The 22,217-nt window shown below is 42.8% G+C and overlaps 1 long non-coding RNA gene across 2 annotated transcripts in view; it reads right to left on the bottom strand.

Annotated features, from left to right (window-relative positions):
• Positions 1 to 22,217, bottom strand: part of LOC110260365 — a 73,919-nt gene that overhangs the window by 36,396 nt on the left and 15,306 nt on the right. Inside the window, exon 3 of one of the 2 annotated variants that reach the window (XR_002343550.1) lies at positions 11,953 to 14,625. The exons of the other annotated variant lie outside the window; for it this stretch is intronic. This is a non-coding gene — a long non-coding RNA (uncharacterized LOC110260365). Of the gene's footprint in view, positions 1 to 11,952; positions 14,626 to 22,217 lie in introns of those variants that run through there. 2 annotated transcript variants of the gene reach the window in all.

Here is a 22,217-nt window from a genome sequence, read left to right as displayed (position 1 = left end):
CATACCAAAAAAACAAACAACCCCATCAAAAAATGGGCGGAAGATCTAAACAGACAATTCTCCAAAAAGGACATACAGATGGCTGAGAAACACATGAAAAGATGTTCAACACAATGGAATACTACTCAGCCATAAAAAAGGATGACATAATGCCATTTGCAGCAACATGGATGGAACTAGAGAATCTCATACTGAGTGAAATGAGCCAGAAAGACAAAGACAAATACCATATGATATCACTTATAACTGGAATCTAATATCCAGCACAAATGAACATCTCCTCAGAAAAGAAAATCATGGACTTGGAGAAGAGACTTGTGGTTGCCTGATGGGAGGGGGAGGGAGTGGGAGGGATCGGGAGCTTGGGCTTATCAGACACAACTTAGAATAGATTTACAAGGAGATCCTGCTGAATAGCATTGAGAACTGTGTCTAGATACTCATGTCGCAACAGAAGAAAGGGTGGGGGAAAAAACTGTAACTGCAATGTATACATCTAAGGATGACCTGACCCCCTTGCTGTACAGTGGGAAAATAATTAAAAAAAAAAAAAAAAAGATGTTCAGCGTCACTCATTATTAGAGAAATGCAAATCAAAACCACGATGAGGTACCACCTTACACCAGCCAGAATGGCCAGCATCCAAAAGTCTACAAACAATAAGTGCTGGAGAGGGTGTGGAGAAAAAGGAACCCTAGTACACTGTTGGTGGGATTGTAAACTGGTGCAACCACTGTGGAAAGCAGTATGGAGATTCCTCAGAAAACTAAACATAGAACTACCATTTGATCCAGCAATCCCATTCCTGGGCATCTATCCAGAGAAAACCACAACTCGCAAAGACATATGTACTCCAATGTTCACTGCAGCACTATTTACAATAGCCAAAACACGGAAACAACCTAAATGTCCATCAACAGAGGAGTGGATCCAGAAGATGTGGTACATATACACAATGGAATATTACTCAGCCATCAAAAAGAATGAAATACCAGCATTTTTAGCAACATGGATGGACCTAGAAACTATCATGCTAAGTGAAGTCAGCCATACAATGAGACACCAACATCAAATGCTTTCACTGACATGTGGAATCTGAAAAAAGGACAGACGGAACTTCTTTCCATAACAGATGCTGACTCACAGACATTGGAAAACTTATAGTCTCTGGAGGAGACATTTTGGGGGGTGGGGGATGTGCTTGGGCTGTGGGATGGAAATCCTGTGAAATCAGATTGTTATGATCATTATACAACTACAGATGTGATAAATTCATTTGAGTAATACAAAAAAATGTAAAAAATAAAAAATAAAAAATAAAATTAATTGAAATAAAAAACTATTGAAGTAGCAGGGTTACCAAAAAAAAAAAAAAAAGTGAAATAGAAGATCCTAAAAAACAGGTTGTCAGATGGCTTTTATATTGATCGGATGAGAGTCTGACATTTGTCGCTGTGTCAAAGCATATATAGTTATGCAATAGGAAACACTGAAGTACCATTAAAAAAAAAAGTTTATTTACAGGCCTCAGCATCACATTCAGTACCATTCTTGGTCAAGATCAAAACATGGAAGGTTTTTCCCATTCAGAAAAGCAGAGCCACTTTGCCTGAGTCATGACTGCCCACTTTTTTCCATGTGGTTGAGTCCCGTTTATTGGCTGAGGTTGGCAATTTTCCGGAGAGTTTGTGGTTGATGAGTTCTATTTACGGCAGCAGTTGAGGAAGGTAAAGTCAGGTAATATTACAAATGAAATACTTGGTTTATTAAAAAAAAATGGAAAGCAACCACTCTAGCAAGTATTTCTTGAGGAACAAACTGCTTAAATTGTGAAAACTGCCCGGTTCCCTGGGTGCCTGTCTCTCTCTATCCAATAATCAAAATTCCCCTCAATTCTGCCTCTTAGTTACCACATCCTCACTAGTTTGAAAGTTCACACCCCAAGCCAGTGCTTGACATTGGTCCAAGCCTCTCTCCCTCGTGGCTACTGATCAGTCTTAGAGCGGCATTTTGACAGCTCTGCCTCCTGATCAAGACTTGTGCCTGGGTTCAGAAGGCAACCCCCCACTTCCTAGTGTAGCATCAATAGATGCTAAGTGCACTGTGCAAAGTCCTGGGGATCCAATAGGTTGGCTTAGGAGTTCCTGCTGTGGCACAACAGGATCTGCAGTGTTTGGGGAGCATTGGGATGCAGGTTTGATTCCTAGCCTGGTACAGTGGGCTAAGGATAAGGATCTGCATGGCTGCAGCTTAGGCTCTTCCATATGAGAATTTGCTTGAAGAGACACAGAGACTGTGGTCAGTGGGTAGTGGTGGTTTCTGGAGCCTGCAGATCATCATGGAGAGCTAGACGGGCATCTGTGTTAGATGGAGTAAGCAGGGCGACTGTGCAGAGGAAGCTGGCTTAGATGAGAAGTCTCCTCTGCAGAGGAGATCTTCTGAGACAGAGACTATGCAGCTCCTGGAGATGGAGAAAGAGGCTCAGTTGCTGGTGGCCTCCTGGTTCTCAGGTCCTGTCTCTCATCCAGCAGGGTCTGGTTGGGTTTCCTGTCTGTGAGATCTCCCTTTAACATCTCAGGAAATTGGAGCTAGCTGGAATGGCTGGCCAGCTTTTGCCTTCAAAAGCAGTTTGGTAGAAACAAGGCAGCAGAGGCTGATAATAATTCTCACTCGCTGCTCTTTACACTGCTCCCGGGCAGGGCTCCAATGGATCCTGCCCCTTCCCTTCTCCTAGGACTGTCACAGCAAAGCGTGACTACTAATTCCTAGCCTGGAAAACCAAGAAGAAATTACTCAAATGCTGTCAAAAATGACATTCAAGTTTGAGTGACAGTGATGGCTTTGGTCCTGTCCCTATCCACGTCTCTATTTTTAGTTCTGCTCCTGCTCTCTGCAATTACAATGCCTAGCGCTTAAGCAGTTGCCAGGAGTTATTTAACAAGTACCTTGCCCTTCTTTGAACAAGGTACTTTGATCCTGAGCTTCCATCCTCCTCTCGGTGTCAGAGATTTCAGAATGTGCCGTTTCATGAAACACTGAGCCTCTTCTGGTGTTTTCTTTGAATGATGGGCTTGAGCCTGTGGATTGATCATGGAAACTGGGGCTTATCAGAAAAAATTTCCCCAAACTCCAGAGTCTTCAGCAAGTTACCCTCTATCTCTAAAATGGGGCTTACATGTCCAAGCTTTCTCAGAGATGCCAAGGAATAAATCAATGTAATGGACAGAAAGTGCTTTGTAAATAAATTCCAAATAGTATTACGATTCTCATTATCGATGCCCATTTATCTTCAGGTAGATCATTCAAGGTATAAATGTCATGTACAAAGAACTATCCCACACTTTGAGCTGTAGAGGATACGGGGGTGGCTTGTGCTCTCCTATTAAACAGTAGCCGATGGACAAGCTGGTGAGCAGGCTGTAGTGGCAACTCATGCATGCACAAGTATTTCTCTAATATTTGAAGTCTTTTCATTAAATATAAACTGCTTCTCCCTTATGTGTGTAGGGAATTGAGGAGGGAAGAGATGAGGGCGTGTTTAAGCAGATAAGAAAAATGTCACCCTCATCCAAAGAATGAATCATAGTTTTTACGAATCATGCTCCAAAGTGGATCTCCATCCTCCAGCATCAAGAATATAAGGCCAAGAGCTATGGATCAGGTCCCCCAGAAACAGACTGGGGTGCAGGGAGTCTACTGGGGAGACCTTTGGGGAACCACACCTGTGGGAGAGTAAAGGAAGCCTGACCTGGTGGGAGGAGATGGACTTGATTCCATCACAACAAAAGCCTCACCTGATTCCAAGGACACTCTTAAGCTGGGATGACCCTGCAGACTTGTCCCAAGGGAAACCAAGAGGCAGGACTTTGTACCCCCACCTGTCAGTCATCGAGTACAGGCTGCCCCCCAGAAAAGGGTAAGACCTCATCTGAGGGCAATTTCTGCTGGTGGCGGGGGAGGCTACCCAGCCATAAGCTGGGGATGAGCTTGGAGCAGGGGCAGCAAGGGTCTGGACACAAGGAAGCATCCATCACAAGGGGCCGGAGCCACCGTTGTGTGTTTTCATGTGCCAGTGACATAGTAACTAATAAGGAGTTAGTTACTCCCTAAAGACAAGGAGAACTTCACAGCAGTACTCTTGTGTGTCCTAGGACACACCAGAGGGGCAGGAACATAACCTCAAACTAACTGGAATGTGACTCACAGGACTAACAGGAGGATCTGCAGCAGGATGCAAGAAAGCTCCAGACACTACCCTGTGCTTGTACCCCAAGCCAAAAACACACACAACGCTGGCCCCTTAAATCGGGGACCCCCATCTCTTGTTATCTCACTTCCAGAGGGTGGTCTTGACCTTAGCCCAGCTGAAAGGATTATTTTTGCTTTTCAAGTCTGACATCTCCTTTAGTACATACACCTAAGAGTGGACAGTACCATTATTTCAAAAAGCATATGGCCATTAGGCTGAAATTTAAAGGTATTATTAGAAACAACTTGGAGGGAGTTCCCGTCGTGGCGCAGTGGTTAACGAATCCGACTAGGAACCATAAGGTTGCGGGTTCGGTCCCCGCCGTTGCTCAGTGGGTTAACGATCCGGCGTTGCTGTGAGCTGTGGTGTAGGTCGCAGACACGGCTCAGATCCCGCGTTGCTGTGGCTCTGGTGTAGGCCGGTGGCTACAGCTCCGATTTGACCCCTAGCCTGGGAACCTCCATGTGCCGCAGGAGCGGCCGAAGAAATAGCAAAAAGACAAAAAAAAAAAAAAAAGAAAGAAAAAAGAAACAACTTGGAGAATTAAAAGATTAAAAATGACATCTGAGGATGCAACTAGAGATTCTCATACTAAGTGAAGTCAGAAGGAGAAAGACAAATGCCGTATCACATCACTTGTGTGTAGAATCTAAAACATGGCACAAATGAACCTCTCTTCGAAACAGAAACAGACTCACCAACATTGAGAGCAGACTTGTGGTTGCCAAGGGTAGGGACTGGGAGTTTGAGGTTAATAGACCTGCAAATTATTACATTTAGAGCAGATAAGCCACGAGGTCTGACTCTACAGCACAGGGAACTATATCCAATCTCCTGGGATAAACCGTAGTGGAAAATAATGTAAGAAAAGAAATGTGTATGCATATATGTATGACTGGGTCATTTTGCTGTACAGCAGAAATTGGCACAACATTGTAAATCAACTATAATTTAAAAGAAAAAAAATGACACCTGAAACACTTGCAATTCCCCGATTAAATGGCAGGACATGCTAAAACGGAGCTACATACTATGTAGGAGGAAGTCCTTCCAAGCTTTCTTAAACTTTTGTGGGTATTTATTACTGGCAACATTTTAATAAAACTTACTGAAAAATGTTGCCCCAAAAAAGCCACCCTTGATTCTTATCAAAACTCTATTTTTCTTGTAAGTTCTGAGGAAAGGCATTCTCTCTCACCTAATGAAATTCTAAAGTGGCAGCTCTAATGGCCTCTTTGTCCTGTCTTGCTGATTACCTTAACTCAGAAATTTATCAGTTCAAGGAGATGAATTAACTTCCTGGTTAATTCAAAGATCGTATTCTACGATTTTCGTTCACCTATAATGGACAATGTGTCCGGGTTATTATCTCCTAAGAGGATCACCATTTAAGCTTTTCCTGGATGCTCAATTCTTCTTTGTCCATTTGCTAGGGTTTTTTATCTTCAACCAGGAAAAGAATGTGCGTTGTCCCACATTAATGGTTTGGCAGATTATAAACAGCCATTGTTCCTTTTTCTTTTTGATGTTCTTGAGTTGTTTTGTTTGTTGTTTTTTTTTTTGTTTTTTTTTGTTTTTTTTTTTTTTTGAGTGACTTGGGCCTCCCTTGTCCTTTCTAACTCATCACCTTCATATTGTTCATGTAGCTCACTTACAAAAGAATTAACCATTTATGGAGTAACCATTGTGGCTAGGGGTAATGAACCTGACTAGTATCCATGAGAATGTGAGTTAGATCCCTGCCTTTGCTCTGGGGGTTGAGAATCCAGCGTTGCTATGAGCTGTGGCATAGGCTGGCAGTTGCAGCTCTGATTTGACACCGAGCCTGGGAAGTTCCATGTGCCCCAGATATAGCCCTAAAAAGCAGTAAAATAAAATAAATAAATAAATAAATAATATAAAAAAGAATTAACCATTTGTATGTTTTACCTGAGTATGAAACCCATCCCTGCCTGTACTTGTTGGTATGGATAGATTCTGAACAGCGTGTGAGGCTGTATGAATTACTGGTTAATAGCATGGCTTCTTCAGCTAGACTGCCTGGCTTTCAAATCTCACCTCTGCTACTGAGCTCTGGAAAGTCACAATTTCTCTCTGCCTCAGCTTCCTCAGGTGAAAAATGAGAGTATTTATTCACAGGGTTACTGTTAGAATTAATTCTGTTAAAAACAATGCCTAGCATATGTGATATATCTGTGTGAGTGTATGTGTGTGTATGCATATATATACATACTAATTATTACTAGTAATACATACATATGATAGTAGTAATAGTATTTCTATACCATTTTTACCAAACACCCCAACAGCACAAATTCAAAATTGTTACCAGTTACACAGCTAAATTGTGATATTTTTAAATAACAGCACAAATTCATTGTGGCTTAATCATTCCCTATTATAAATGAGATCATGTTCTATAACATGCTCACAGGCACCAAAATGATGATATCCAAGCTAATTAAAATATCCATTCATTTACCATAAATGTCTGAGTGCCGCCTTCAAAGAAGGCGCTGGGCTGGTGCTGGGGATTAAGACACATGTCCTGCCCTCGGAGCACGACTCCTCCGAAGAGTCCACAAAAACTAGCCCTTCATGAAGGCAAATAATGGATTTCCCAGCATATTTTCTTATCGCACATTTATTCTCAAGCAAGCATTATTAGCAAATGCCTTTAGGCCCTGGCATGAAGCTTCCCCTCTAGTAACTGAAAGCTCCAAAGAGATTGATATTCCACGTTAGAGACCAAGAGGCAATTCCAAGGAAAGGATTTAGCAGATGCCACAGTATTTTTCTACAAAATCATTGAGACTTCCTTACTGATAGGTATTTCTAGGCAAATGCAGTATTCATAGACCACTTCCTACATATCTGCAACCAAAGAGAACTGACAGAGCTGGTCTTTCCTATTTTGCATCATTCCTTGGATAATGGCTTGCTTCCCAGAAATACTTATTCCATCTGATGGCTCATTGGCTCCATCAGATGTATGGGGTACATCACTAGTTAAGTCACAGGCACTATTTACATGTGTATTGTGTGCTAAACATCGTACTATACAATACATAGGAGATAAAAATACTGAAAGAGGCATTAACCAAATTTTAAGATTACAAAAATAATGCAAAAGTCATCACAGCATGTTGTAGTCAGGGAAAGCTTTAGAAAGGTCAATTTTAAGCCAGAAAAGGTAGACGTCTGGATTGAAAGGTAGCAGAGAGGAGGGTTCTAGTATCCAACAAGGCACAAAGAAGGAATTAGAAAATCCGTGCAGCAGCTCTTCCTGTGGTAACACCACACACACACACACACACACACACACACACACGCACGCACGCACGCACGCACACACGCACACACACACACACACACACACCTTCTTCCTTTCCCAGACTCCAGTGTATCTGCAGGCAGACAATCCAGTCAATGAATCTGGCAGATGTTTGTGGAGTGGCTGCCACGTGGCTGAACAGCCTCTACTGATGGTGTGGTCCCAGATAAGGATGACCTTGTCAAGATTCCCTAGGTGACTGGAATTGGACATCAGGGATCCCTTTGAACCCCAGTGGTGCTTTCACCCAGAAAAGGAGAGTTCCAGGTTCAGGAAGTCATCTGTCCTTGGCCAGTGCACAGTCAGTGGTAATTCTCCAAAGTCTTGTTGCCTGGGGGCGGTACTACCTAACACTATACAGAAAGGATTTCAGGGCTGCCCATCGAGAAATCTGATCTAAGGGTCTTCTAGGGGTGTTAAAACTGCCCTCCTGTGGCCGCAGTATGGGAAAGAGTATATACCCCGAGAAACCACCTACTAAGAGGGCTCAGGTTAGGGATTCAGAGAGCCAAAGCATCCTGCACCAGGGCTCACCATTGGCCAGCAAAGACCAAGAATTCTCAGGCAGCGATGAGGGTGGGTGGCCAAGAAGCCAATGTCCACAAAAACAGGCAGACAGGCCCAGGACAAGAATGACACCTACATCTGAGTAATGGACCAGAGAGGCTTCCAGCAGTTCCTGTGTGAGGAAAGACATCAAAATCCACAGCTTTGTACAATCTCAGGACAAAGAGCAAGTTCAAGCTTTTTCAACCAATTCTTTGGACTTCATAAATTTTCTACCTGAAACATCCTTTCAAGGTATCATTACCTATACATACCTGGACCTAGTGGTCCCTGCCTTTAAAGTTAAGTTCCCAGGGCCTGGAGCAAAGCAAACACAATGCTCATCTCCCCACTCCCTCCATCCCCAAGAACTGTCCTAAAAGTATCACTGTGTGTCCGTCTGCCGCACAGCAGGGGGCATGTACCTGGAGCTGAATTCCGTTCCTCCATCAGGCTGGTCTAAGCCAGCCTTTCAGGAACATTTTGTGCACTGACCCTTCTCCAACCCTGAACTGCTGCTCCAGGACTGCCCCAGTCAATCTGGCAGAGGAAGGAGGTGAAATCCACTTACCTTGGTATTTTCCCAGTTTTCCTAAATTAAACTTGAGTCTATATTTACCTATTCATTCATTCATTCATTCAACAGGCTCGTGTATATAGCACTCACTAAGGGCCAGGCACGGCCCTAAACACTTTAGGAATTAACCCATTTATGCTTACAATACTCTGCCAAGTATGGGGCTTTTGTAAAACACACACGCACACAGTGTTTCACCCCTGTGTATTCTGTCCGTGTCTTGTATGTGATCACGTGTTATGCCCTTTTTTATGTGTTTGTTTCACCCCAAGCTGGATTACTGCCTCTAACAGGCGAGAACTCTTTGTGGACACTTATTCTTTTACTGTGACTTGCAGGGGCTTCCACAGCTGTCCCCCAGCCTGGCAAACTGCTGAAAAGGGTGCCACTTGTTGACACTGGAGCTTCCTCTCAGGAGCATCCGTTTCAGGCTTCCTGAGAATAAAATAGGCTGCTCCCCTCCCCTCCTCTTTTCTGTCACGGGGGTTGTCTGTCTAAACCATCACCACTGCTGCATATACTGCTGCTTCCAGCCCCATCCCACCCCCTCTCAGGTAACTCAGCGTCACTGGGGATACCTGGAAAGATACTGTTTTTCCTATCAAGTTGCAGGACTCAGTGGACGAGGGCTAGGGCCATGGCAATGTGCTCCGTAACCCCGAGCCTGGCTCCATCACACCCATGATGCCTACCCGTGAACTATGGAGCCCTAAGTGCAACACTCTGGCAACTAGGGGCTTGACAAATGCTTTCTCATGATGCTGAAGCTGAGGATCAGAGGAACAAAATATTCCCGGGAACAAAGGGGTGCATTGGGAGTGAATTCACATTTTATTATGGGCTGTCTGGTGCCCTGTGTGCCCACCACATATGGAGACATGGAGACGACACCACAGATAGGAATACTGGACTGGACACGTGGAGATTGGGACATAGCACCAGGCTCTTCAGCACCAAAGTGTCTCCACCATGCAAACCGAGGGACAATAATGTCCTGATTTAATAACTATGTTGGGGAACTATGAACAGACACAAAGGATCAGAAATTCACAAACTGGCCTGAGCAAAAGCCCCCAACAGATTCCAAGCTCAGGTTCCAATGTGTTTAATTCAAAAACACTAATTAGCAGGCAAAATGCAGGTTCATGAAACAGCACTCTTAAGGAAGTGAGGACGGATGGAGACGGTAGAGGGAAAGAAGTAAGACAATTTCCCTAGTGAGAATGATGAGAGAAGTGCTTGCTCAAGGGCAAATTTTATGGAAAATCATGATCCAGTGCTAACAGAGGAGAAACCTTTCCAAGGAGTTAATGGAGCAGTTAGAGAAATTCAAGTTCGGTAAATCATGAGGCCTGGGAGTATTGATCTGAACATTCTGGTGGATGAAAATATGAAGCTGAGCTGCTGACCAAACTATATAAGAGAACAGCTCTTCCAAAGTGGCTGGGGATTTGAGTTGCTGAGTTGATGTTGGAGTTGTGCCCACCCAACTCTCCCTCCCTCCCAAGCCGGTTCTCTTCGGAAATTCTTCCCTCTCAATCCTGGAGGTTAGTCAACTAACTTCCCACTCACATAATTGCCCCTCTCATCTCTGATGATTCCTAAATCCACACCCTCCAGCCCCAGCTCTCACCTGCTCTCAGGGGGGTAGCCCCACATCTCTCAGTGAATCGGTAACTCACTGTCACAGCTCATTAGACACACATTCTGCTCTCACCACCATCACCAACAAGCAAGTAAAACAAAGCAAACAAACAAACCATAAATCCATCCCAACTGTGTCCCCTGCCTGCCAACCTTGAGAACAAGGATTTACCCTCAATCCTTCCCACTTTTTCAGCTCCTCTACCCAATTTGCCAATAATACCAGCCTTTAACCTTGGACAGCTATTCTGCCTCTCTTGACTTCTGTTAGGACATCTGGAGAACATGAATAATAAAGGACTGACATGAGGGCTGACCAAGGCCATGTTCATGGAGCACTCAGAACAATACCTGGCCCCTCGCTACACACACTAGCTATCACTTTGACCAGCGTCAGCATTGCATGAAAATATTTCTTCATTTCTTTCCTGATGAGACTCCACTAGCATCACATCAATGCCCTCAAAGCCTCAACTATTAAAGTCTGGGACATTAGTATCCTGAACCTTAAGAGCCAGGAGACTCCCAAGAGAAATGAAGACCAATCCTGGCTGAGTGCCACAATCTGCTGGGAGCTTAAAAAAAAAAAAAAAAAAAAATGCAGATCCTGGAGTTGCCAGTGTGGCTCAGCAGGTTACCAACCTGACTGATATCCATGAAAATGGAGCTTCCATCCCCGACCTTGCTCAGTGGGCTAACGATCCGGCATTGCCATGACCTGCAGTGTAGGATGCAGATGGCTCAGATCTGGTGTTGCTGTGACTGTGGCATAGGTCTGCAGCTACAGCTCCAATTTGACCCCTAGCCTGAGAACTTCCATATGCCTCAGGTATGGTTCTAAAAAGCAAAAAAAAAAAAAAAAAAAAAAAAAAAAAAGAGCAAATCCTAAGTCTCCATCCCCCTCGGCCCCCAGATTTCCTGAATCTGAAACTTGGGTAGGGAAGGTATGGCTCAAAGTAGCTTTTTTTTTTTTTCCCCCTCAGCAGCTTCTCTGCCTCTTCTGCCAAAAAGTCAGGTATGGGGACACTACATAAGACAATTCTATTGCAGACTCCCATTCTATAGATGAGGAAACTGAGGTAGAGAGTGACTGAGAGACCAAAATCAAGGACATAGAGTTGGGAAGTGGCAGAGCCAGGAGAAGCCCAGACCCAGTGATTCTCAATCCAGGTGCTTTTGTGTTACCATCTTGGCTGCTCTTAGCCCTGTGGATGCCATAGCTCTCTCCCTGCTCTTCTCCACCTCCAGTGTCTCCCCTTCTAAATACATGGTCTACATCAGCTTCTGTTCAAGAACCTACAGTGGGAGTTCCCATCATGGCGCAGCGGAAACAAATCCCAGTAGGAACCATGAGGTTGCCAGTTCGACCCCTAGCCACACTCATTGGGTTAAGGATTCAGCGTTGCCACAAGCTGCGGTATAGGTTGCAGACTCGGCTTGGATCTGGCATCTGGCATTGCTGTGGCTGTGGTGTAGGCCGGCAGCTGTAGCTCCGATTGGACCCCTAGCCTGGAAACCTCCATATGCTTTGGGTGTGGCCCGAAAAAAAAAAAAAAAAAAAAAAGAACCCACAGTGGTTCCCCCAGGGCAGGGCTACTATCCCTGGGAAGGGTGAGCCATAGGCAAATGTATTTTGCAGGGTTTTGTATATATAAATGATTTTATTAGAAAATGAACCCATATAAGGTATTTACTGGTGAAGATTTTTGAACCAGCGGGTACTTATTTATTGCCCAATGTAAAAATTCTTGTCTTTTTCATCCTTCGTGAATGAGAATTTCCTGAAATCAGCAATTCAGCACCATTCTACAGGTCCATTGTCATGCAGTATTACAAAAGAAATAACTTGCTGGCCAGTGTCAGTGGGAACCTATCTGCCCAGGCTGATCTCCTGCATTAGGCCTGATTCCATAGGTCTGGCATTGTCTGGGATGATCCCATGGGTGTGAGTTCTAGAGCTCTCCTGGATATCTGGTCAACTTCATAGGCTGGATAGAGAGTGGGAGAGTGCCCTGAAGGAGAGAAATGGGTTCTGGCTTGGACACCTCATCCAAATCGCATTGCAGGCTGGGGACTTCTTTCACGGAAAACCATCCAACTCATGGGGATCTGTGCTGTATGGGAACCCAAGGCAGGGGTCCTGACCATGGCTGAGAGCAGTACTGTCTCATCAGCTAGTTAATAGATGGAGATGCTAGGCAAAGGGACTTTAGAGCCACTTTTCATAGCTATATGAAGATGTCTGGCCAATTGCTTTATATGTTAAATAACTAGGAACTTGGAAACATTAAAAATTAATGGAAAATCGTATGAATAATAAATCTGTGATGGAATGTAGAATGATCACAAGTTATCTCCAGGTTGGACAGTACACCTTTGAAATGGTATGAGCTATGTGACTTCATGGGATTTTCACTGGTGGTCTAAGAAGAGGAACAAAGAAGAAAATAAACAAAATCTGGGGGAAGGACATCCAACTGCACAAGTTACTTGTGCTTGAAGCAGTGTGCTTAAGGGCCTCCCCACGTCCCTTTCCTCTCTGAGACAGGCCCTACAGCCCTGAGCTGCTGAGCCTAAACTGCAGATGATGAGGCTAATCCCAGCTTCCCAGAGTAAAGAGACCCTTAGGATACAAGTAAAGCAGGTTGGGTCAGCCATCTAGGAGCCCTGCAGACCAAGGGTATGGTTTGAGGGATTGCATGGATCCAGTCTGGCCCACTGAGGACCAGGAGGGAAAGAACCAAATACAAGACTGTGTTTACTGAGCTCCCACCTCCACCCCTTCTTCCAACTCCTCCCCAAGTCTGCTTTGGGGCTTCCAAAAAAATTTACTGAAATCCATGTCCATCTCCAGCCTCCTGAGGTCATTTTCTGAAGGTTTGGTAGTCCCCATGTTTCTTTCTCATCCTGCCAGTATCCAATTACTTGGTCACCACGCACGCACGCATGCGCGCGCGCACACACACACACACACACACACACTGCTGGCACATTTGGATTTACACAGTTTTAGATAATATGTCAGCTCCACAAGAAATTTTTTTTTTTTTAACAACAACAAAAAAAGCATTTCCTGGCAAATTAAGGACAGGCAGAGCCTGGTAACACAGGTGATGGGGTGAATATTTACAAAGTCTGCCTCCCCACACTGCTTCTTTGATGCAATTCTTTTTCGCCCTGAAGGAATTTCATGGTAATGAAATCTGTACTCAAAAATCAAGCCTTCCTAACTAGAGATACCTAGGGACTGTTTGTTCTCTGCAGTGTAGCCGTGTGTGGCATGACCCTGTTTCTGAGTGTGTGCTGGGGGGAGGCGACTGTTGCTATCAATGTATGATCTGAGTCTGCTTTGAAAGCTGATCCCAAGGGGTAAAATAAGATATGGATCCAATTTGATGAGACATTAAAAATCTTCTGACCTGTCTTATCTAAGAGAATTCTGGTGCTTGCTTTTCATTATAAAGATCTGGGGTAATAACTTTATTTAGTGCTTGCATTTTTCTCCCCGGATTTCTAGTGGAAAGTCAAAGACCCTGATTTACAAACAGAGGTTTCTTAAGTACTATTTTTAGAACAATGCTGTACCAGATTTATAAGGGGGTGGTGGGGGGGAGAAACTACAGTCACTTTCGAGCAAAGTAGCATTTCACTGCATAATAATGAAGTACTAATTGCTCTTTGTCATCACTTTTTATGCAAATTGCCCTGGAGCGTTTGCCCAATATGCATTTTACATTTTAACAAAGAAAGTGGAGTCTTGACAAACAAGAATCGTACACCCAAGCAAAAATAAAAATATCAGCTATAAAATAAAACTGCTTAAGGTGCATTCTCTATGGATATAAATTTTTCTATTATATCATCCCCATTATTAGATGTATTTGACCAATAAGATTCCTTTGAATCTTAAACAACGATTTATGTGCCAGGCAAAAAAATTAATGTGGAGGCAGAACCTACATATTTTACTTATAATACAATTTACAGTGGAAGTTTGATGTGAAAATTATGTTCCCAGCAGAGTTTAAATAGACCAGGTCAAAATCTAGATTGTCAAAGGAATCACACTGTGTCAAAGCACTTATTACAGGCACAAATATCCCTATTTTAGAGGTTTCAGTTATTCCAGTGGTTCCCATTTTCACAGAGACAGTCAATAGTATTATGAGAAGAAACATGATTCATATATTATAAATAGGTACAGAGTTTAAAACATACCTCAAGGATGTGTGTGTTCAAAGTCTGGTATGGAGAAGGTTACTAGTCACTGTCATGCTGACATCAGGTAATGGGGGGGAAAAAAGGAGAAATGTGATTTGTAAGTTTTCTGGAACCATCAGAGAAATCTAAAATTCAAACCTGGCCTTCCAGGTCATTATGAAGATATATTTGTCAAGGTAAGAGGACAGAACATGCTTTATTTAACAGTCTGTTACCTTGATCTATACCATCTAAATATTTAAACATATGGTATGTGGGTCTCCATTTGTACTCTTGCTTCAGGCCCCACAAACGTTAGGGACAGGTCTACTTCTTAGAACCTCTCCTCCACTTGCAATTGTCAGGCTTCAATCAAATCTGTACATGCTGGAGTTCCCTGGTGGCCTAGTGGTTAAAGGATCCGGTGTTGTCACTGCTGTGGCTCGGGTTGCTGCTGTGGTGCAGCTTCCATCCCTGGCCCAGGAACTTCTGCATTCCTTGGCACAGCCAAAAAAAAAAAAAAAAAAAAAAAAAAAACCTTGAAACCTGAACATGCTTATTTGAAAGACAGAATACAACTGCCCTTAAAGGCAGCTGACTTTGAAGGCCATCACCTATGTTGTTCAGTAAATCCACACTTTAGAAACAAAAACACATTCTGTGACAAGGTACTGTTTACAAAGCAATAGAGAATTCCTTCCCAGAGGTACAGAAACGAACTGTTGCCTTATTAAATGACCACTGTGGAGTATTATATCCAAAGCAGGATAATTCCCAGAATAATTATTATACCATGAAGCCTGCTTAATTCCAGACTTCAAAGCGGTTTACAGTCCTAAAGTAATTAGTCCACAGGCCCCTCTTCTGAGCTGGATCCATAAGGTGCTATGCACTCACTTTCATAAGTATCCAGCCCTGGGCTCAGAAGAGCATTGCCTGAAGTCACTGAGTGAGTCCGGGGCAAGCAGAGCATGGAATCCTCTCTCATGGTCCCAGACACCCCCCATTAGACAACCTGATTAGGAGATGAAATACTGGTAAACATGAGCTTCTGTGCCCAGGAAATGCACTGTGAAGGGCGTAATGAATTACTTATGCTGTGGAGTGTATGTATAAATCATATTAAGGCATGCTGAATAGTACATTATCATGCTTCTATTTTGCATTACAAAAGTAACTAATGTAAGCTGCAAAGTGTACTTTTAATCCATTATTCATTTTTAAAAGTAGTCAGACCACTATTCAAGTACCATAAAAGGCTACCAGGATAAGCAAACCTGCTTTTCAATGGATGAAGATGAAACAGCGAGATTCTAAAATCAATTTTAAATTAGTCAAGCTGTATTTATCAAAACTTCTATCAATTCTATGCATTCCTAGTTCAGAAGAAGGAATGATGACAAAGCATAACTTTTTCTCCCCCAAAGAGATTATGTTTCTCCAGTCTGGAATCAATACAATTATTTTCATTATGTGTGATTCTCTGATAACGTTTGTTTTACCTCATTTGTAATGTTTACATTGGGTCAAAACATATTTTTAGTTTCCTTTCTCATCTGGTGAATTGTTCAGCTATGTACATTCTGGTTTTCCATAGGAGCTGCCTCAAGTAGTTAGTACATCTTCTGCAAACGTTTCCCCAGCACACAAGCAAGGAGCTGGGGTCTCTCTATCAGCCGGAGCACCCCATTCAAAGTACCCCTCAAAGGCCTTTCTAGTCAAGGTTCAAAATACCTATGCCATAGAAGAAAAAAATTGATACAAACTGACACAAGAGCAACATAAGCACAAAATATAAGTGACAAACTAAGACAACATTTGCAACCTAATCACAAAGGATCAAGCTCCTTAATGTTTAATAAGTCTTTGGGAGTTTCCGTGGCAGCTCAGTGGGTTACGAACCCGACTAGTATCCACGAGGATGCAGGTTCAACCCCCGGTCCTGCTCAGCAGATTAAAGAATCCAGCATTGCCACAAGTGTGGTATCGGTCACAAATGTGGTGTGGATCCTGCATTGCTGTGGCTGTGGTGTAGGTCTGTAGCTCCGATTCGACCCCTAGCTTGGGAATTTCCATATGCCGCGGGTGCAGCCCTAAAAAGCAAAAAAAAATTAAAAATTAAAAAATAAATACATAAATAAATAGTATTAGAAATTGAGAAAAGTCCAATAGTCCCACTGAACAAAAGACATAAAAAGAAAATTCAGAGGCAGAAGCACAAATAGTCCTTAAACATACAGAAAGACATGCAAATTCACTTAGAGCAATTCAAATTAAAGCTCCATGATTTCAAACTGGCAAAAATTCCTCCAAGATAATTGTCGACAGGGCTGAGATGGAACAATCACATATACTGGTGAGGCTGCAAATTAGAATAATCTTGTGAATGGTGATGCGGCAATTTCCATCAAAGTTACTCGTATTGACCCAGTAATCTCACTTCTGGGAATTTGTCCTACATATAGATTCACCTGCATACTTATGAAATTATATATATATACATATACACACACACACACACACACACACACACACACACGCACATATATATGATACATATATTTATGTGATACATATATATGATACATATATATATATACAAGGTTATTCATTGTAGTAGTATTTATAGTAGCAAAATTATGTCCATTCATTGATGTGATGGTTAATTTTATATGGCAGGAGTTCCCATCATGGCGCAGTGGAAACGAATCTGACTAGGAACCATGAGGTTGCAGGTTCGATCCCTGGCTTCACTCAGTGGGCTAAAAACCTGGCATTGCCATGAGCTGTGGTGTAGGTCGCAGACACAGCTCGGATCCTGCACTGCTATGGCTGTGGCGCAGGTTGGCAGCTGTAGCTCTGATTAGACCCCTAACCTGGGAACCTCCATATGCCGCAGGTGCAGCCCCCTCCCCCCAAAAAAATTTATATGGCAACTTGACTGGGCCACGGGTGCCCAGATATTTGGCCACATGTCATTCTGGGTATCCCTGTGAGGGTGTTTTTGGATGAGACTAGTATTTCAATCAGTAGCCTGAGCAAAGCAGATGGCCCTCCCCAGTGTGGGTGGATCAGCTGAAGGCCTGAACAGGACAAAAATGCTGACCCTCCCTTCCCCTCCTCCTCTGTACAGTAAGGGAGAACATGCTTTTTTTCTGTCTTCAAACTGAAATATCTGCTCTTCCTGGGTCTGAAGCCTGCTGCTCTTCAGACCGGAACTTACACCATCAGAGCTCCTGGGCCTCCAGCTTGCCAAATCACTCTGCGGAGTGTCTTGGGACATCCTCTTAGACTAATTTCTCTGGAGGAGCTGACCAGTACAATAGGGGATTATCTATCTATCTATCTATTAATTAATTAATTAATTAACTTTAGGGCCATACCACAGCTGCAGCATATGGAAGTTCCTGGTCCAGGGGTCGAAATGAAGGGGCAGCGGCCGGCCTATGTCACAGCCATAGCAACACCAGATCCAAGCCACATCTGCGACCTCCATAGCAGCTTGTGGCAATACTGGATTCTTAAACTACTGAGCAAGGCCAGGGATGGAACCCAGAGCCTCACAGATACTAGTCGGGTTCTTAACCCAATGAGCCACAATGGGAACTCTGGGAATTAATTATTTAAACAATCATGCACAGATTAGGACTAGTCCTCCGCTACAGAAAAACAAATGGGGATGATCTTGAAGAGATCCAGGGCATATTCAGTAAATAACACGTAATAATGTGCAGGACAAGAAGTACTAAATGTTAACCTTTACATCAAAGGGGAGATAACGAAACATCAGAAATTGCTTATACTCCCATTAAGAAACATTCAAAAGAAACACAAAAGTAGTAAATAAAATTATTCCATGGGGGGGTCAAAGTGAACCAGGATGTACACTTGTAAAGGAATACTTTGTCAATTCTTTTGCTTTTTGAACCTTGTGAATATATTACTTATTCAAAAAAGTTAATTTAAATTTTAAAATAAATAATAGTTTGTTTATCACATCATCCTAATTTCTTTCTTTTATGGCACTATCACTATCTGAGGTTTTCTTGTTTAGTTATTGGTTTCCCTGTTCCCTGCCCTCTAGGACAGCGATCTGCAAATTATAGCCCAGGAGCCAAATCCAAACCACCTCTTATTTTGTAAATGAAGTTTTAGTGATAAATAATCATGCCTGTTCATTTACATAGGTTTTTTTTTTTTTAACTTTTTAATCTTTTTAGGGCTGCACCCGCAGCATACAGAGGTTCCCAGGCTAGGGGTCAAATCGGAGTTATAGCTGCTGGCCTACACCACAACCACAACTGGGGATCCGAGCCATGTCTGAGACCTACACCACAGCTCACAGCAATGCCGGATCCTTAACCCACTGAGCAAGCCCAGGGATCAGACCTGCGTCCTCATGGATGCTAGTCAGGGAACTCCATAATGGGAGCCATAACGGGAACTCCAATTATATAGTTCTAAGGCTGCTTTTATGCTACAGTGGGAGAGCAGAATGGTTGGGACTGAGACCATATGGCCAACAAGATCTAAAATACTTATTATCTGGCCCTTTCCAGAAAAAGTTGGCTGACCCCTGCTCTAAAATGTGAATTCTGGAGTCCCTGTCATGGCTCAGCAGAAATGAATCTGACTAGCATCCATGAGGACACAGGTTTGATCCCTGGCCTCGCTCAGTGGGTTAAAGACCCGGCATTGCTGTGAGCTGTGGTGTAGGTCGCAGACACAGCTCGGATCCTGCACTGCTATGGCTGTGGTGTAGGCCAGCAGATACAGTTTGGAGTCAATGCCTAGCCTTGGAACCTCCATATGCCATAGGTGTGGCCCTAAAAAGACAAAAATAAATAAATAAAATAAAATAAAATAAAATAAAATAAAATATTAATTCCTTCCTAATGAAACGTAAGGGCAGGAATCCTATTCGCTCCCACTGTATTCCTTACCACCTAGACTAGCATCTAGTGCACAGTAGGTGCTCATCAATGCTGTTATAGGTGGGATTCCCAGGAACACAAACTCTGAAATGGAGATTACTGTGCAGGAGCTTTCTTAGGGCCTACTCTGGGATCACCTGAGGAAAGGGAAGGAACAGGGTCAGCAGATTGAGGAGCCAAGGCCCCCCACCCCAACACACACAGTCCCAAAGGAATGGATCTGGCAGGGCATCCTGAAGATAGGAAGACCTTAGGAGCTCATGGAATGAGTTGAGAGGGCTGGGCCTTTATAATCCCACTTGGATCTGTCATTGGCTGGGGACCATCCTGGGAAGGAGGTGTGATTTAGAGGAAAGCAGCTTTCTTTCTTGAGCCAAAGCTAATCCTGAGTCTGCCACCCATGAAGGCTGACTGCCAGCAGCACTTCCCAAAGCTGGCCAGTAAGTGTTTAACTGGGGGGTGGGGGAGCATACAACACAGCATCCATCACAAAGTACTAACTGGATAAGTGAACAATTGGATAGATGTCTGTATGCATCTGTTGCGGGGATGATTCCATCTCTTCTGCAAGTACCATTCAATAGATTTCACTCACATAATCTTTCTTTGAGCTTTTCAGTACATGTCTTAGATTGTGTATTTTCAGAAGCAGACTCTGAGTCAATGATCAGAGTTCAATGAGTTTTTTTCTGAGAAGCAGGGAACACCAGGAGAGGAAAGAAGTCAGACAGGGAAGGTAAGGCAGTTAGTTAATCCACTGCCTGTGGCAACAGAGTTTCCCCTTAATATCTGAGGGGGATTTGTTCTAGGACCCACACCTTGGAGACCAAACTCCAAGGATGCTCAAGTCCCTTGTATAAAATGGCATAGTGCTTGCATATGACCTACCCACATCCTCCCATACACTTTAAATCCCCTTGAGATTACTTATAATACCTAATACACTATAAATGCTATGTACATAGTTGTCAGCACATGGAAAACTCAAGTTTTGCTTTGGGGAACTTTCTGGAATTTGGTTTTTTGAATATCCTCAATCCTTGGTTGGCTGAATCCACAGATTCAGAACCTGAGGATATGGAATGCTATCTTTATGGACTAATGATGCTGAATGTGAGGTTCAGGGAATAGCGTGCATCCAGGAACTGAGTTTACAAACTACAATTATTGTCAGTTCCACCTCATTTTGATCCTCAGTTCTGAGCAGAATTAAATCGATTTTTTTTCTTTTACTTAAAATCATTTCCTTTACCTTAAAGTTAAGAGCCAATGCCCAGATGGAAATGCTATCCTGGTACCTAAATGCTGCAGAGCTGCTTGGTCTAACTCAAAATCTCTTCCCTTTGTTCCCTTCTCTAATCAGAGATCCTAACCACCAGGGGAGGCAGTATCAACTGGAAGCTGTCTCCTAACTACTTCCCTGCTCTAAGAGTGACTGACCAGAAGTTAGTTTCATTGCCCTCACTCTCCTGTCATAATCACCTTGCCTCGCCATCAACAACAAGGGAAGGAGAAGAAGAAATCGAATAGCACCTAGAACATTTTCATCCTTTTGGGAGATTGCGGCCCCATGACCACATTTTCCAATCACAGATTGGTAATTTTCACATTTTTCCAGGAAGAGTGAAATACTTCCCATCTCGAACTTAAGTTTTTAATCCTTTGAATCTGGAGATGCTATATTTCTCACTGTAAAACAATGGTTCCCATGGGAATAAAGTATCAGTTTCTCTTAGCAACCACTGCAGCTTTTATAACATTGATAAACTTGGTTTTAACATGAAACTACTTTTACTAAGAGCTGTTACTATAAAACCAAGCTTACAATAGCATAACTTAAAAAAAAAATCTAAGTGGTATACAAAATTACATATAAGTTTTGGTGAGTATATACAAAATAACTTTTTGTACAAAACACAAAAGACTTCAAAGAAAAAAAACTATTAACTCTTTGTGTCCATGTTTTCTAAATTCTTGTTTTTTGCACAAAATAGCCACACCAAAAAATAGAGAGATAACTCTAAACACAATCTAAATGAGTTTTAGCGATGGAGAATGGAAGTATTACATAAGCTCTAAGCTGGGCATCAGGGCGTTTTCTTCTGGCTTTGGCTTCGTGACTGTATCACTGGATGGCAGGGCCCCACTCACTCAATCACTGGCCTGTAGATTCTTCCCATGAAAACTGTCTAAGGTTCTTTTGAACTCTAAAAATCAATGACTTTATGGTTTTACTTTCCCACAACAATTATCTGTGGGGGGTTGCTCTCATATTGGAGCAGTTCACAGGTTTTGGAGAGTGTGAAAATTAATAAGAAATAAGTGTTTGTGGGCATGTGGAGAGAAGGGAACCTTTGTACATGATGCTGGGAATGTAAATTGGTGCAACCCCTATGGAAAACAGTATGGAGATTCCTCAAAAAATTCAAGATCAACCTACCATACAATCCAGCAATTCCACTTCTAGGTATATATGTGAAGGAAATGAAATCACTATCTGGAAAAGATAGATGCACTCCACTGTTCCCCTGCAGCATTATCTACAATAGCCAAGACATGGGAACAACCTAGGAACAGCCAAGGTTCATATGGATGCAAGTTGAAGACATTATGTAAAGAGAATTTAAGTCGGACAGCGAAAGACAAATACTGTATGATCTCATTTATATGTGTCATCTAGGAAAACTGAACTCATAGATACAGAAAACAGACAGGTAGTTGAAAGAGGTAGGA

Source organism: Sus scrofa, chromosome 1 (assembly GCF_000003025.6).
Source record: "Sus scrofa isolate TJ Tabasco breed Duroc chromosome 1, Sscrofa11.1, whole genome shotgun sequence".
Classification (NCBI taxonomy): Eukaryota; Metazoa; Chordata; class Mammalia; order Artiodactyla; family Suidae; genus Sus; species Sus scrofa.
Note: the sequence above shows the minus strand (reverse complement) of the source record. Positions and strands in the feature narration are given on the sequence as shown.